We start from the raw sequence: 17,500 nt of genomic DNA, 5'->3' as shown, positions 1-17,500 counted from the left end.
GTGATCATCTGCTACCGACTGCCTGGGGCCTTTCTCCTTTCGCAACAGCAAATGCTCCTCACGACCATCACCAATATGGCAACCTCTCATAGCAAACTTATCATTCTAGGAGATTTCAATCTCTGGCCAAATGGCAGCCTGGACACCGGGTTGGGAAACCTTCTACTGTCCTGCGAGAACGTGGGCCTTTGCCAACTGATAAAGGTCCCCACTCACTCTGCAGGCAATCGTCTCGACCTCATCTTTTCGAGTCCGGGCCTAACTCAAGTAGGCGACATTCTGCCTATGAGCTGGACTGATCACTCGCTCATTAAACTTTATATCAATAATGCCACAATAAGAAAGCCCAAGAATCATCCGCCACCACAATTCTCTTACCGAAACTGGAAAGCTTTAGATAAACTTAGCACCTCCACCAAAGTCTTCGAAGTTCAGGATAGATTCTCTCCCACTAGTTCAGTGGAAAACAATTATAGATCCTTTAGTTCGAGAATCACCTCCATTGCGGACTCGGTTGCCCCTCTAAAACATTGCAAACCCAAAGGTAGAGCACCTGCTCCCTGGTACAACGAGTCCCTCAAATCCCTCAAATCAGCCTGTAAACAGGCTGAGAGAAAGTGGAGACAAGGTTACTGCAATATCAACAAAGCCCGCTGGAAAAAGTTACTCCAGGACTACAAAACCGCCATTGCAGAAAGTAAGGCGAACTACTACTGCTCTACTATAGCCAATGCGGCCAATAGTTCTAAAAGTATATTTCAGATCCTGGACAATATCATGCATCCTGACTGTGTTAAAAATTCTATTCCCCCATCTCAGACCCTTTGTGACAGTCTCGCTCAGTTTTTTACTGATAAAATTGAGACTATCATCAATAATCTGGCAATGTCTCCGGCACATCTTCACTTGACTCCTCCTGAAGTTGGCTTCACCAATCCTGACTGTCCAAGGTTAGCCTGTCCTCCCCTGAATGAGCTCCTGGACTTCCCTCCTATCTCTCAAGTAGAGTTTGAGAAAGTTGCATTGGCCATCACCTCTGGATCCCCCCTTGACCCTCTGCCTCCGAAAATCTGGAAAGCTTGTGGGCACGAATTATTTCATACTTTACGGATGATTTGCAATCAATCCCTCAGGTGTGGTATCGTCCCCATTCCCTGGAAGCAAGCGCTCATCACCCCGCTATTAAAGAAACCCACGCTGAATCCAGAATGTCTGTCCAACTTTCGCCCTATATCACTTTTGCCATTCCCGGTGAAGGTACTCGAACGTTGGGTCAGCAACTGCCTCTCAAACCATCTCGAGCAGCACCACGTCTTAGACGAATTCCAATTCGGGTTTCGCCCGGCCCATGGCACTGAAACTGCTGTGCTCACTGCCATGGAGGAGCTTCGAATGCGTGCAGACAGGGGCCAAGCCGTGGCCTTGATTTTATTGGATCTGTCTGCCGCATTCGATACGGTCAATCATGGGATTTTGCTTGAGAGGTTAAGAGAGGCAGGGATCGCTGGTACGGCCCTGCTTTGGTTTTATTCATATCTTAGTGACAGACAACAGGCTGTATCCCTTCCCCCATACCAATCGGCCTTTTCCCCTGTCCCTCACGGTGTTCCTCAGGGCTCCTCTATTAGCCCGATTCTTTTTAATGTTTACCTGAAACCACTGGTTCTGCTAATCAAATCGCACAAGGTGACCACAGTAAATTATGCAGACGACACTCAGCTGTTGCTTTCTTGGGAGGGCGAAGAATCCATCCCCTTAGAAGCTTTTCACAACTGTCTAAGAGACACCGCTAGCTGGTTGCACCGGAATTCCCTCCAGTTCAACTCCGCGAAAACCGAGGTTTTGTTCTGTCCGGCGAGCCGCATTCCCTGCCCTCTGCCTGCTGAGTTCTGGCCCCCGGAAAACTCTAACAACCCACCACCCGTCACCAGTGTTCGCAATCTGGGCGTCATGCTAAACCACCAGCTGAGCATGGAAACGCAGGTCTCAAGAACAGTTGCTACCTGCTCAGCCCTCATGCGCTCACTGCGCAAGGTTCTGCCTCTTTTACCACCCCCGGCCCGAGCATTGATAGTCAGGTGTACTATTCTCAGTCGCCTTGACTACTGTAATGCTCTCCTGTTTGAATCCCCTGTGACACTACTGGACAGACTCCAACGAGTTCAGTCGGCAGCAGCCAAACTGGCTCTTGGTTGGACCAGAAGATCCTCTGCCACCGCTGCGCTGGCCGAGCTGCACTGGCTACCGCTGAAGCAGCGTATTGCCTTCAAGGCCCTCTGTCTGGTCTTCAAGGCACTACATGGTGCAGGACCTAGACCTCTCCAACGCCTGTTCTCGTGGTACACACCCACCAGAACACTTAGGTCTACAACTGCCTGCCTGGTGAAAGTCCCCAAATATAAGAAGTCCAGGATCGGAGGCAGATCTTTCAGAGTGGCTGCAGCTAAGCTGTGGAACAGTTTGCCGGCCGATGTCCGCCAAATCACTCATCTCCTACCCTTTAGGAAACGAATCAAAACTTGGCTCTTTCCTTCACCCCTTTAGCCTGCTAGTTAAAGTTCAACCTCCCTGTCTATAAACCCAGGAGTAGCCACCAGCGCCAGGATACCTGCAAGGTGACAGTTGCGCTTAATAAATGTTTTAAATAAATAAATAAATACACTTTTATTGGGAGGATGCTGCCGTGAGCTCCTCCCAGCTAATCACACAAACAGCAGTAAAGCAAGATAACTACACAGTTAGGGGGGACTGCATGGTTAGGTTTTTGAGGAATTATTGAAACTGACCTCAGTGACCCATAATCAGAGCTGTGGCTAATGACTGCATGCCTAATTATGATGAAGCAAGTACCATAGCTCGTAGGGGCCCCACAACACACTTTTCTTAGCTCATTGAATTAAAGTATAAACTTCTGCCATGTGTGAGTGGTAAAGGCTTGTTAATTTTGTTGCTTTTCAAATTCACGTCTGACAACAAGACGAAGGAACATTGGGGCATCAGACGCTTTGGAAAGTAGCCACCAACCGCAGAGAAAGAGAGAAAGAGGGAAAAGACAGTATGAGGTGTGGAGAAAACAGCAGCAGGTACAAGGAGCTCAAATGAGATTAATGGCGCCTAAATAGAGCACGTAAAGGAACAGTTACAAATCTAAGAAAAGGGAAAGAAAAGACTAGGAAAAAACACAGAAAGAGCTTGTAGATGAAATTCTCTTCCAGGAACAGCAGGTTAAGAGAAATTACACAGGGAGCTGTTAAGCTTGTAACACGGGGGAGAATAGAAAAGAAACTGCAGTTTTATGAAGTGTGTTTGCCTAATCCAGCTAGCACTTTTATTTTATTTCTCTATTTGCTTCTTTTATTGGTAAAGTAAGTTTCAAGTGCATGCACAGGTATGACCGAGAGAGCCAGGGTATAATAATTTTAAGCGTTTGCACCAGCGCTAATGAAGGACGAGAGTTATAGCAAAGATATGAAAGGGGGAGCGATAATAAATATGTGATATGGCAATAGTGACACCAAAATAAGCCACCTATTTATAAAACTGACATGGAAGAAATACTAAAGGTTAACTTCTGAAATTGTAGCCGATGTTAAAAAGATTCTCGTTGTCGGCAGGATTCGAACCTGCGCGGGGAGACCCCAATGGATTTCTAGTCCATCGCCTTAACCACTCGGCCACAACAACTGACTGCAAGGTGTGTGCTCATAATCTGTATGCAAGTTTTCAAGGTGTCCCACAGCAAATTCCTGATATTCTGCAATGCACTTTTTAAAAATAAGGTTTTTTTCAGCAGGCACATTCTCTCCTAAAAACAAAAATTGCATGCGTATATTTCTAGTTTGGAATACCATAGGCTTGCATGCATACTCTCATGGGTCACTCAAATTTTTTGGACCCTATTGCACTCTGTTTTCGTGCTGCTTTTAGTATATGTCCCATATTAAAGAAGTCTACCATCTTTGAGTATTTGAGGCTCCTTTGTAAGTGCTTTATATTTTTTCCTTGAAGAGCTATATAATAAAGGGGTCCGGGAAGGATTGCATTTATGGAAGATAAAAGAAGGCCCACTTGTCTCACCAAATGCTGTAGAGAAACCTGATGTTTTACTCATGTTATCCTTAGTTCGTTTTTGTTAGACCTTGCATTCTTAAGGTGGTCCCAACCCCACCTTATTGCTTTTCACCTCCGCATTTTGCTGTATCTTTTTGTTGGCCTTAGGACTCTGATCACTTTATCGCTACTAATCAGTGCTGAAGTGCACGTGCTTCTTCCCTAATCATGTGTATAATTGGAGTATACCTGACTGACAGATTTAATTTACTTGAAAGCCCCTTGTAAAGTGGTATACCATATACCCAGGGACTGATTGTGCCGCCCAAAGAAATAGCATTTCAAACCTGTCTCAAGCCTGCTACTGCAGTGCCTGTGCTGCAGTGTACTGCCACTTCGACTTGGCATTTAAAACTACTTGCCAAGCCTTAAACTCCAATTTTATTACATATCAGTAACCCCTAAGGTCGGCCCTAGGTAGTCCTAGGGGCATCATGCTATGTAAGTAAAAGGTAAGACATGTACTGTGGTAGTTTGTATGTACTAGTAGTATCAAACAGTCTATTACATTTTTCACTACTGTGAGGTCTGCCCCTCTCATAGGTTAGCATTGGGTATTCCCTTATACTTTTTGGGGGGTAATTCCATATCAGAGAGGAGAAGCTTTATTTATTTATTGATAAATCCTATCTACTGGTGAGGTTGGATTTAATCTTACTATTGTATAAATGCCTTTTTTAGAGAGTGAGCATTTCTCTGAACTTACTGCTCTATTTGCATTGAAACCTGTCTTCGATTGACGTCTGGATTGGGCTGCGAGACAGCTACATATGTGCATTCCCTGTAGACAGCCACAACACAGGTCACTCAACTGCAACTGCATTCATCTGCATTCTGATTAGCCTGGGGGAGAGCTCCGCTCCCCTTACCGCAAATATGTTCAAGAACGATAATTTATGTCAGTAAGGACAGTATACCTACATCTTATAATCATGTGTGTTTAAATAATTTGTTGTTAGATCGTTTAAATATTGAAAAGGATCTGTTTTTAATAGACATTTTACAAAAACAACTGGTACATTTGGGAATTCTGTAAAGGAAAAACCCAACTGCCGTGACATTGCCAACCACAATGCCGTGACTAGGATTCGAACCGAGGTTGCTGCGGCTACATCGCAGAGTACTAACCACTATACGATCACGGCGAGCTACTTGGGCTCAATAACGTACAGTGACATGAAGAAATTATAATTCGGAACACTCAGGGCTACTCCTGTGATAGGCTGAATGTGTTCATTGCTTCCTCATTCCTTATACAAAGGCTTTATCTCCTCAGTGGTTGATAGGCTGAAACCGTTTCCTGGCCGCCTGCTTGTGAACTGGCAGGAGTCAAAGATCACACATACACTGGTGGGCCTGTGATGGGACACCAATGCAGAGAAACACACCTGGCGCAGATATTCTATTCTGTTTATTAGACCTGCATCTCCCCTGTACCTCCTCAAGCCATCTGTATGTGAAGCAAGAAAGAGTTAAGGAACGGTCCATCTACACTTTTATTGGGAGGATGCTGCCGTGAGCTCCTCCCAGCTAATCACACAAACAGCAGTAAAGCAAGATAACTACACAGTTAGGGGGGACTGCATGGTTAGGTTTTTGAGGAATTATTGAAACTGACCTCAGTGACCCATAATCAGAGCTGTGGCTAATGACTGCATGCCTAATTATGATGAAGCAAGCACCATAGCTCGTAGGGGCCCCACAACACACTTTTCTTAGCTCATTGAATTAAAGTATTAACTTCTGCCATGTGTGAGTGGTAAAGGCTTGTTAATTTTGTTGCTTTTCAAATTCACGTCTGACAACAAGACGAAGGAACATTGGGGCATCAGACGCTTTGGAAAGTAGCCACCAACCGCAGAGAAAGAGAGAAAGAGGGAAAAGACAGTATGAGGTGTGGAGAAAACAGCAGCAGGTACAAGGAGCTCAAATGAGATTAATGGCGCCTAAATAGAGCACGTAAAGGAAAAGTTACAAATCTAAGAAAAGGGAAAGAAAAGACTAGGAAAAAACACAGAAAGAGCTTGTAGATGAAATTCTCTTCCAGGAACAGCAGGTTAAGAGAAATTACACAGGGAGCAGTTAAGCTTGTAACACGGGGGAGAATAGAAAAGAAAATGCAGTTTTATGAAGTGTGTTTGCCTAATCCAGCTAGCACTTTTATTTTATTTCTCTATTTGCTTCTTTTATTGGTAAAGTAAGTTTCAAGTGCATGCACAGGTATGACCGAGAGAGCCAGGGTATAATAATTTGAAGCGTTTGCACCAGCGCTAATGAAGGACGAGAGTTATAGCAAAGATATGAAAGGGGGAGCGATAATAAATATGTGATATGGCAATAGTGACACCAAAATAAGCCACCTATTTATAAAACTGACATGGAAGAAATACTAAAGGTTAACTTCTGAAATTGTAGCCGATGTTAAAAAGATTCTCGTTGTCGGCAGGTTTCGAACCTGCGCGGGGAGACCCCAATGGATTTCTAGTCCATCGCCTTAACCACTCGGCCACAACAACTGACTGCAAGGTGTGTGCACATAATCTGTATGCAAGTTTTCAAGGTGTCCCACAGCAAATTCCTGATATTCTGCAATGCACTTTTTAAAAATAAGGTTTTTTTCAGCAGGCACATTCTCTCCTAAAAACAAAAATTGCATGCGTATATCTCTAGTTTGGAATACCATAGGCTTGCATGCATACTCTCATGGGTCACTCAAGTTTTTTGGACCCTATTGCACTCTGTTTTCGTGCTGCTTTTAGTATATGTCCCATATTAAAGAAGTCTACCATCTTTGAGTATTTGAGGCTCCTTTGTAAGTGCTTTATATTTTTTCCTTGAAGAGCTATATAATAAAGGGGTCCGGGAAGGATTGCATTTATGGAAGATAAAAGAAGGCCCACTTGTCTCACCAAATGCTGTAGAGAAACCTGATGTTTTACTCATGTTATCCTTAGTTCGTTTTTGTTAGACCTTGCATTCTTAAGGTGGTCCCAACCCCACCTTATTGCTTTTCACCTCCGCATTTTGCTGTATCTTTTTGTTGGCCTTAGGACTCTGATCACTTTATCGCTACTAATCAGTGCTGAAGTGCACGTGCTTCTTCCCTAATCATGTGTATAATTGGAGTATACCTGACTGACAGATTTAATTTACTTGAAAGCCCCTTGTAAAGTGGTATACCATATACCCAGGGACTGATTGTGCCGCCCAAAGAAATAGCATTTCAAACCTGTCTCAAGCCTGCTACTGCAGTGCCTGTGCTGCAGTGTACTGCCACTTCGACTTGGCATTTGAAACTACTTGCCAAGCCTTAAACTCCAATTTTATTACATATCAGTAACCCCTAAGGTAGGCCCTAGGTAGTCCTAGGGGCATCATGCTATGTAAGTAAAAGGTAAGACATGTACTGTGGTAGTTTGTATGTCCTAGTAGTATCAAACAGTCTATTACATTTTTCACTACTGTGAGGTCTGCCCCTCTCATAGGTTAGCATTGGGTATTCCCTTATACTTTTTGGGGGGTAATTCCATATCAGAGAGGAGAAGCTTTATTTATTTATTGATAAATCCTATCTACTGGTGAGGTTGGATTTAATCTTACTATTGTATAAATGCCATTTTTAGAGAGTGAGCATTTCTCTGCACTTACTGCTCTATTTGCATTGAAACCTGTCTTCGATTGACGTCTGGATTGGGCTGCGAGACAGCTACATATGTGCATTCCCTGTAGACAGCCACAACACAGGTCACTCAACTGCAACTACATTCATCTGCATTCTGATTGGCCTGGGGGAGAGCTCCGCTCCCCTTACCGCAAATATGTTCAAGAACGATAATTTATGTCAGTAAGGACAGTATACCTACATCTTATAATCATGTGTGTTTAAATAAGTTGTTGTTAGATCGTTTAAATATTGAAAAGGATCTGTTTTTAATAGACATTTTACAAAAACAACTGGTACATTTGGGAATTCTGTAAAGGAAAAACCCAACTGCCGTGACATTGCCAACCACAATGCCGTGACTCGGATTCGAACCGAGGTTGCTGCGGCCACAACGCAGAGTACTAACCACTATACGATCACGGCGAGCTACTTGGGCTCAATAACGTACAGTGACATGAAGAAATTATAATTCGGAACACTCAGGGCTACTCCTGTGATAGGCTGAATGTGTTCATTGCTTCCTCATTCCTTATACAAAGGCTTTATCTCCTCAGTGGTTGATAGGCTGAAACCGTTTCCTGGCCGCCTGCTTGTGAACTGGCAGGAGTCAAAGATCACACATACACTGGTGGGCCTGTGATGGGACACCAATGCAGAGAAACACACCTGGCGCAGATATTCTATTCTGTTTATTAGACCTGCATCTCCCCTGTACCTCCTCAAGCCATCTGTATGTGAAGCAAGAAAGAGTTAAGGAACGGTCCATCTACACTTTTATTGGGAGGATGCTGCCGTGAGCTCCTCCCAGCTAATCACACAAACAGCAGTGAAGCAAGATAACTACACAGTTAGGGGGGACTGCATGGTTAGGTTTTTGAGGAATTATTGAAACTGACCTCAGTGACCCATAATCAGAGCTGTGGCTAATGACTGCATGCCTAATTATGATGAAGCAAGCACCATGGCTCGTAGGGGCTGTAGGAAGGTACATCCTGACTATGGTTGCCCCCAACTTTTTGCCCTGTGTTTTAGCTGGTTTTGGACATAGTCGACCTGGGACCCTGCCAATCGGGACCCCAGGCCTACTGCTCTCTCTTTAAAATGGATTCCATGTACCCTAGGTACATTTCCAATTGGTACTGGGCCACCTTATCAGACCCTGTAACTCAGGGCATAGGTGTACCCAGGGCTGCCAGGGGCTGCAGCATGTATTATGCCACCCCTGGCTGGCCTCCTAAATTTGACACAACTGGCTGCATGACAGCTGGGGCAAAGTCGTGTAATCACCCTTTGCTGTAGGTGTAGTATACCTATACCTAACCCTAAAATGGACACACAGATTCCTATCAGTCACTCCTATGGCAGGCCTTGACAATCCTGAAGGCAGAGTGCTTGGAATCGTGTGAGATGGTGCTCTGGCATGAGCTGAGCCCGTCTGCAGCTTGCGGAACCAAGTCCTAATAGCTGTTCCATGATATCGCATACCATATACTCTTAAGTGCATTATAATCCTCGCGGTTAAATGCCAACTTTGGTATTGCTTTATCAAAACATGTCGAGTAAGGTGTCATACGAATTGGAATACTAACCCCTCGCCAATTCTGGCGACGGGGTTAGCATTCCACCCTTCTAGAGGGACACGACATGTATGTAACTGTGAGCCCCGGTTAAAGTTAACTAAAGCCTCAGCTCCACAAAATGGATGCTGCCACCACAGACACGAGTCTGACCTCCTGCTGCTGGGAGTCCTTCCAGCGAGGGAGGCTTGGACAAAGGGTTTCCTGTCCGGGGCGGTGCTAGCACCATCCCAGACAGGGTTTTGTGTATCCTGGGTAGGCAGGGCTTTTCAGGAAGGTGACTGCTGAGTGGCACCCCGGTGCTCACTACGCATAGGCCAGTCAGAACCAGTTCCAGGGGCACACCAGCCCCTGGCCTGGGGAAGTCCGGCAGGGGAGAGGGGTGTAACCACCCCCCTCCTAGTCCCACCCATAGGCAGGACCTAGTCACTGGGTCAGCCCCCTTTTCTAGTATAAAGATGGGAGCGGGCCCCCTGTTCAAATTAGATCATCTTTGGAATCAAGACACGACTTTCTGCGAAAGGACTTCAAGATTTCTTCATCAAGATTCTCCCTTGTGGCTAAGGAGTAGTCACCCTGCATCCGCAGGCACCATCCTAAAGAGCACTGCGGTCTGCTGCAAGTCCTTCATCACGAATCCGACGACCCAGCTCGACGAGACCCGACTTCCCTGGCACCTCTGACCTCTACTCACCTCTACAGCAAAGCTGGGAACCGTGAGTGCGACGAGACCTCGAGGGACCGACGATCGCCAAGACTGCACAACATCTTTACAACAAGCCCACCGTGTCCTCCACTGGTGAGTGCTTTGGGGTCCGAGAAGCCCCGACCCTGCGCAGCTCCAGCACCCAAGGTCAGCCTCCCTGCATCTCCACGATCTGCGTGGGGCCCTTCTGCTGTTTGCTGTGCACCGCGTTGTTTGGCTACTAGCCGGCTGGCTTGTGGCCTTCTGAACGACGCCCGACGACATCACTGCTGCTGGTCTGGTTGCTCCAGACTGGCCCTTGCTTCCTTCTTGAAGAGAGGCACCCCGGACCCTCCTGGTCCACTCCAGACGCCATTTTAGGTCCACCGCGTGGGCTTGAATTTGCCAAGGCTTTGTTGCCCAATCCTGGGTCCAGCGACGCCGACTGCTTCTATCTTCGTGGGACAGCTCGATCCTCCTTCCTGGTCGCCGACAACGCCTCCTGGTCCGTGAGATCTTCGAGCACAGCGTCACCCACTCACCTAATCGAGGTGGCTACCATCCGGTGCCCTCCTGGTGCCCACTGACTACTGGCTAGTAGTCTCGAACTTGGTCCCCTCTGCTTTCAGGTGTCATCTTCCATCGATCCAGGCTTGGATCCACCGAACTTTCTTCACTGGTCGCCTGCCAGCAACTTCTTTCTTCCAGGCTCCTGGTCCGTCAACGAGGATTCCCGACGTCTTTTGAGTCCTATGCAGCTGCAGCCCCTGGGCTAGGTAACTTCGGCATTTCGGTGCCCCAGCATAGCCTCACTATCCAAGGGTCAGAATCTACTTTCGTTTTCTCCCTACCAGGTCGGGTTCGCCCGAGAACACTAACTTTGCAATTTCTAGCTACCATAGACTTTGTCCCGCATCTCGCGTGAGAGTGCACACACTGCACCCGAGTCCCCTGGGTCTCCCAGAAGTAATCTAACGATTCTATAGTCAAGTCCTAGCGATTCCAAAGCCTATTAGTACTGTACTTACCTGCTAGTAATTTCGCATTCCACTTTTCAAGTATATGGTTTTCTCTGCCCCTCGGGCATTTGTATATACTGTGCTAACTTAAGTATTTTTGTAAGAGTTTTGGTTTGTGCTTAGTACCCTGTCCTCATAAAGAGTACAGGGCTGTTGTGATTCTTAATAAATAACTGTTTATTTTCATAACACTTGTGTGGTGTCCTTTCACTTGGTGTTCAAGGGGTATATGTGTGGTATAACAGCTGGCTTAACACGCCCTCTCGAGTCTTTAGCCTTAGACTGCTCGTATCCACGCTACTAGGATAGCTGGTCTATAAGGTTGACTTACAACCAATCATCAATAAGGGTTGCTGGACTGATACATAGTGTTCACTAGAATAGTGAGCACTGCATATCAGGCCACCTTCTCACATTGGTGGCAGCGGTGGGATTTGAGCTTGCTGTTGTTTTGCCACACGTATCCTAAGAATATCTTGTTGAAAGATCACATAAGTACTGTTAGTACATATAACTAAGCTTAGAATACTCTGAGTTCTACTGAACCAGCTGTTGTAGCTCCTCAAGGCTTAGCACACCTTGGCTGCAACTCTTAGCAAGGGATCAGTAGGCAAACACATAGTGTAGGTAGGTGCATCACTTACACCACACTAGAATCAGCATGTCAGACAAAGGAGGAAACTCTGAGTATCCCCTTGTGTCAGTGGACCCTCCACAGGTCCTTACTTCAAAATATGCTGCTCTTAGCTTCCATGAGATGAGACAAGTGTGTACTCTCAGGAAACTAAAACAGGGGTCTAACCCCACCACTTCCTTTCTGATTGGTCTCTTAGAGGCTTATGATGCCAGTAGGGCTGGTAACCCAGACCCTTCTAATCCAGAAGGAAGTTTGCACTCCTTACAGGGACCCTTTGATAGCCAGGAACATCCCCTCCAGGAAGCAGATGATGCTGAGGATGAGGATGAGGACCAGTTGTCAGGGGATGAGGCAGATAAGGGACAGGTAGAAGTCAGTAGACTAACCAGGTCCAACTTAAGCAGACATGAGCTTGGTACTAGGGGACCCCTGGGCCCACTCTCAGGTCAGCTTAACATTGGGAATGGACGAGTTAGGTCTCTATCAAGAGGCTCTAACATATCCTTTCGAACCAATGGCTCTCTCAACTCTTCTCACAGAGGGATGTCTTCCCCTAAGAGGAGAGTGTATGAAGCTGAAGAAAGGGCAATCAAACTGAGGATTGAAAGGGAAGAACTTGCCCTGGCCAAAGAGAGACTTGCCCTTGCTAGAGAGCAAGAATTATGTGGGCTACAGCCCACTGGTGGCAGCAATAAACCTAGCAATAGGGAAAGGAGTTTTGATACAAAGCACCTGAATAAGATAGTGCCCCCCTTTAAAGAAGGGGATGACATCCACAAATGGATTACTGCTTTGGAGAGAGCCTGCACTGTGCAGGGTGTTCCCCAAAGTCAGTGGGCAGCTATCTTGTGGCTCTCCTTTGATGGTAAAGGTAGAGATAAGCTCCTCACCACAAGGGTGGAGGATGCTAACAATTACAAAATCTTGAAGAATACACTGGTTGATGGGTTTGGTTTAACCACTGAACAATACAGGATGCTGTTCAGAGACACCCAGAAAACTCAGTCTCAAGATTGGACTGACTTTGTTGATTGTGCCACTAAGGCTTTTGAAGGCTGGCTACTGGGTAGTAAGGTTACTGATTTTAAAGGATTGTATAATCTAATTATGAGGGAGCAAATCTTAAATAATTGTCAGAACCAGTTATTACATCAGCACCTGGTAGACTCTGAGTTGACCTCTCCACAGGAATTGGGTAGAAGGGCAGACAAATGGGTCAGAACCAGGGTTAGGCCTAAAAACCAGGGTGGTGACCAGAAAAAGGAATCAACCAAGCCTCAAGAGAAGGGTGGGGATAAATCCACAGAGAAGACTTCCCAAGGGCCCCAAAACTCCAACAAGGGTGGTGGGTCCCAGAACACTCCTTCAGAACAGAAGAAACCTTATTGCCATACCTGTAAACAGGTGGGTCATTACAAAAGTGATGCCAGTTGCCCTAAAAATGGTAATAAGGGAAATATACCCCCAGGTAATACTCCTAAATCTCCTGTTACCACTAGTGGTAATCCCCCAGGTGGTGGGAGTGCCCCCAAGAATGTGGTGGGCATTACTTTGGGCAATCAGGAGGACTATGGCCTAGCCAGGTTCCCTGACCACACTCTTGTCTGTGAGACTGGCATGGGGTTTGCCAACTTCACTACTGGACCCCACATTTTGGGAAAGTATAGACAAGAAGTTTTATTGAATGGTCAGAAAGTTGAGGCATTCAGAGACACAGGGGCCAGCCTCACCATGGTGAGTGACCATCTGGTCCCCTCTGCTCAACTGACCCCTGGTTTTACTTATCAGGTGACAGACATTCATGGAGTGAAGAGAAGGCATCCCATGGCAGTAGTCAAGCTCAGCTGGGGTAATGTCACAGGGCCCATGAGAGTGGCAGTGACAGATAACCTACCTGTAGATTGCTTAATGGGGAATGACCTGGAACTCTCAGCATGGGCTGAGGTGGAACAAGAAACTCACTCCAGAATGATAGGCCTATCCAGACAGGTTAGTGGGGCAGTAATAGCTACAGCCCCAGTCCAAGCACCATTCCTCCCTGAAAAGGTTGGAAGGGCAGGGGTAGCCACTGCCCAGGCTCAGACAGACTTTCCAGAGCAGGATAGGAGGACTGTGACAGTCACAGCCCAAACACAAACTGAGTGCCCTCCTGAAAAGGTTGGCAAGGTTGAAATGGTCTCAGCCTCCACTCAAACAGATAGTGAGGTTGTGAAGCCTGAAACAATGGATCACTCCACTCAAACAGAGAGCATTGAGGAGGAAGAAGAGTCTTCCCCCTCCCAGACACTAGGTGAGAGCCAGCCTCCTCAGGGAACTGACTCTACCCCTGTTGAAGGAACTGCCCCAGAGGTAGTCAGGCCTAGCCTGGCAGAGCCCCTGATGGCAGTGGACCCTTCCCAGGTGGGACCCAGTCTGGAGCAGGTAACCTGCCCCTCTCTACCCTGCCTCAGTCAGCCCAGGGCTGAAGAGATCAGGGAGGCCAGTGGTGGACCCCAAAGGGCCCCCTGTCCAAAAGAACCCCTTAATCAGCAGATTAGGATCACTGAAGCTGGTAAACCTAGCCAAGTGAAAATAGAACAGACTCCTGAGGGATCCCCCTTAAAAGTAGTTAGGGAACTCCCACAGCTGGACACTGTTGGGCACAGCCAAACATGGGGCCTAAAAACCCCAGACCTGACCTGTCCCTCCAGTAAGCCAAACAGAGGGACTCAGCCTCCAGCTTTAGGTAGCCAGAGGCTGACCCTGAGAGCTCAGTGCATCTCAGCTAAAGAAAGAAAGGCACACATGATGAATGGTGATTGGAGGAAGTTGAGCCCAAAGGTAGAGGAGCCTCACTTCAGTACTCAATCCCAGCATCAGCCTTCTTCTTTCCCAAGACACACCAAAGGCAGAGATTCCCTATGGTGGAGACCCTCAGATACCCTTAGGGTGAGGGGTTGCCTAGTGGACCATGACACAGGGGGAAACCAAGCCAGAGCTGGTCCTTCCTTATATGGCCACTTAGGTAATAGAGGCTTACCTGGACAAGGATAGCCTTATCTCCTTTCGTTTGGGGGGGGGGTTGTGTAGGAAGGTACATCCTGACTATGGTTGCCCCCAACTTTTTGCCCTGTGTTTTAGCTGGTTTTGGACATAGTCGACCTGGGACCCTGCCAATCGGGACCCCAGGCCTACTGCTCTCTCTTTAAAATGGATTCCATGTACCCTAGGTACATTTCCAATTGGTACTGGGCCACCTTATCAGACCCTGTAACTCAGGGCATAGGTGTACCCAGGGCTGCCAGGGGCTGCAGCATGTATTATGCCACCCCTGGCTGGCCTCCTAAATTTGACACAACTGGCTGCATGACAGCTGGGGCAAAGTCGTGTAATCACCCTTTGCTGTAGGTGTAGTATACCTATACCTAACCCTAAAATGGACACACAGATTCCTATCAGTCACTCCTATGGCAGGCCTTGACAATCCTGAAGGCAGAGTGCTTGGAATCGTGTGAGATGGTGCTCTGGCATGAGCTGAGCCCGTCTGCAGCTTGCGGAACCAAGTCCTAATAGCTGTTCCATGATATCGCATACCATATACTCTTAAGTGCATTATAATCCTCGCGGTTAAATGCCAACTTTGGTATTGCTTTATCAAAACATGTCGAGTAAGGTGTCATACGAATTGGAATACTAACCCCTCGCCAATTCTGGCGACGGGGTTAGCATTCCACCCTTCTAGAGGGACACGACATGTATGTAACTGTGAACCCCGGTTAAAGTTAACTAAAGCCTCAGCTCCACAAAATGGATGCTGCCACCACAGACACGAGTCTGACCTCCTGCTGCTGGGAGTCCTTCCAGCGAGGGAGGCTTGGACAAAGGGTTTCCTGTCCGGGGCGGTGCTAGCACCATCCCAGACAGGGTTTTGTGTATCCTGGGTAGGCAGGGCTTTTCAGGAAGGTGACTGCTGAGTGGCACCCCGGTGCTCACTACGCATAGGCCAGTCAGAACCAGTTCCAGGGGCACACCAGCCCCTGGCCTGGGGAAGTCCGGCAGGGGAGAGGGGTGTAACCACCCCCCTCCTAGTCCCACCCATAGGCAGGACCTAGTCACCGGGTCAGCCCCCTTTTCTAGTATAAAGATGGGAGCGGGCCCCCTGTTCAAATTAGATCATCTTTGGAATCAAGACACGACTTTCTGCGAAAGGACTTCAAGATTTCTTCATCAAGATTCTCCCTTGTGGCTAAGGAGTAGTCACCCTGCATCCGCAGGCACCATCCTAAAGAGCACTGCGGTCTGCTGCAAGTCCTTCATCACGAATCCGACGACCCAGCTCGACGAGACCCGGCTTCCCTGGCACCTCTGACCTCTACTCACTTCTACAGCAAAGCTGAGAACCGTGAGTGCGACGAGACCTCGAGGGACCGACGATCGCCAAGACTGCACGGCATCTTTACAACAAGCCCACCGTGTCCTCCACTGGTAAGTGCTTTGGGGTCCGAGAAGCCCTGACCCTGCGCAGCTCCAGCACCCAAGGTCAGCCTCCCTGCATCTCCACGATCTGCGTGGGGCCCTTCTGCTGTTTGCTGTGCACCGCGTTGTTTGGCTACTAGCCGGCTGGCTTGTGGCCTTCTGAACGACGCCCGACGACGTCACTGCTGCTGGTCTGGTTGCTCCAGACTGGCCCTTGCTTCCTTCTTGAAGAGAGGCACCCCGGACCCTCCTGGTCCACTCCAGACGCCATTTTAGGTCCACCACGTGGGCTTGAATTTGCCAAGGCTTTGTTGCCCAATCCTGGGTCCAGCGACGCCGACAGCTTCTATCTTCGTGGGACAGCTCGATCCTCCTTCCTGGTCGCTGACAACACCTCCTGGTCCGTGAGATCTTCGAGCACAGCGTCACCCACTCACCTAATCGAGGTGGCTACCATCCGGTGCCCTCCTGGTGCCCACTGACTACTGGCTAGTAGTCTCGAACTTGGTCCCCTCTGCTTTCAGGTGTCATCTTCCATCGATCCAGGCTTGGATCCACCGAACTTTCTTCACTGGTCGCCTGCCAGCAACTTCTTTCTTCCAGGCTCCTGGTCCGTCAACGAGGATTCCCGACGTCTTTTGAGTCCTATGCAGCTGCAGCCCCTGGGCTAGGTAACTTCGGCATTTCGGTGCCCCAGCATAGCCTCACTATCCAAGGGTCAGAATCTACTTTCGTTTTCTCCCTACCAGGTCGGGTTCGCCCGAGAACACTAACTTTGCAATTTCTAGCTACCATAGACTTTGTCCCTCATCTCGCGTGAGAGTGCACACACTGCACCCGAGTCCCCTGGGTCTCCCAGAAGTAATCTAACGATTCTATAGTCAAGTCCTAGCGATTCCAAAGCCTATTAGTACTGTACTTACCTGCTAGTAATTTCGCATTCCACTTTTCAAGTATATGGTTTTCCGTGCCCCTCGGGCATTTGTATATACTGTGCTAACTTGAGTATTTTTGTAAGAGTTTTGGTTTGTGCTTAGTACCCTGTCCTCATAAAGAGTACAGGGCTGTTGTGATTCTTAATAAATAACTGTTTATTTTCATAACACTTGTGTGGTGTCCTTTCACTTGGTGTTCAAGGGGTATATGTGTGGTATAATAGCTGGCTTAACACGCCCTCTCGAGTCTTTAGCCTTAGACTGCTCGTATCCACGCTACTAGGATAGCTGGTCTATAAGGTTGACTTACAACCAATCATCAATAAGGGTTGCTGGACTGATACATAGTGTTCACTAGAATAGTGAGCACTGCATATCAGGCCACCTTCTCACAGGGGCCCCACAACACACTTTTCTT

At 47.6% G+C, this 17,500-nt stretch overlaps 3 non-coding genes across 3 annotated transcripts; all 3 read right to left on the bottom strand.

Annotated features, from left to right (window-relative positions):
• Positions 1 to 3,602: 3,602 nt before the first annotated feature.
• TRNAS-AGA (transfer RNA serine (anticodon AGA)) lies at positions 3,603 to 3,684 on the bottom strand. The gene has a single exon. It is a non-coding gene; the product is annotated as a tRNA-Ser (tRNA).
• Positions 3,685 to 6,544: 2,860 nt separating this feature from the next.
• TRNAS-AGA (transfer RNA serine (anticodon AGA)) lies at positions 6,545 to 6,626 on the bottom strand. The gene has a single exon. It is a non-coding gene; the product is annotated as a tRNA-Ser (tRNA).
• A 1,499-nt stretch (positions 6,627 to 8,125) lies between these two features.
• TRNAH-GUG (transfer RNA histidin (anticodon GUG)) lies at positions 8,126 to 8,197 on the bottom strand. The gene has a single exon. It is a non-coding gene; the product is annotated as a tRNA-His (tRNA).
• Positions 8,198 to 17,500: the final 9,303 nt, after the last annotated feature.

The sequence above is a fragment of the Lissotriton vulgaris genome, unplaced genomic scaffold (assembly GCF_964263255.1).
Source record: "Lissotriton vulgaris unplaced genomic scaffold, aLisVul1.2 SCAFFOLD_301, whole genome shotgun sequence".
Lineage (NCBI taxonomy): Eukaryota > Metazoa > Chordata > Amphibia > Caudata > Salamandridae > Lissotriton > Lissotriton vulgaris.
This window is presented reverse-complemented; position numbering and strand designations above follow the sequence as displayed.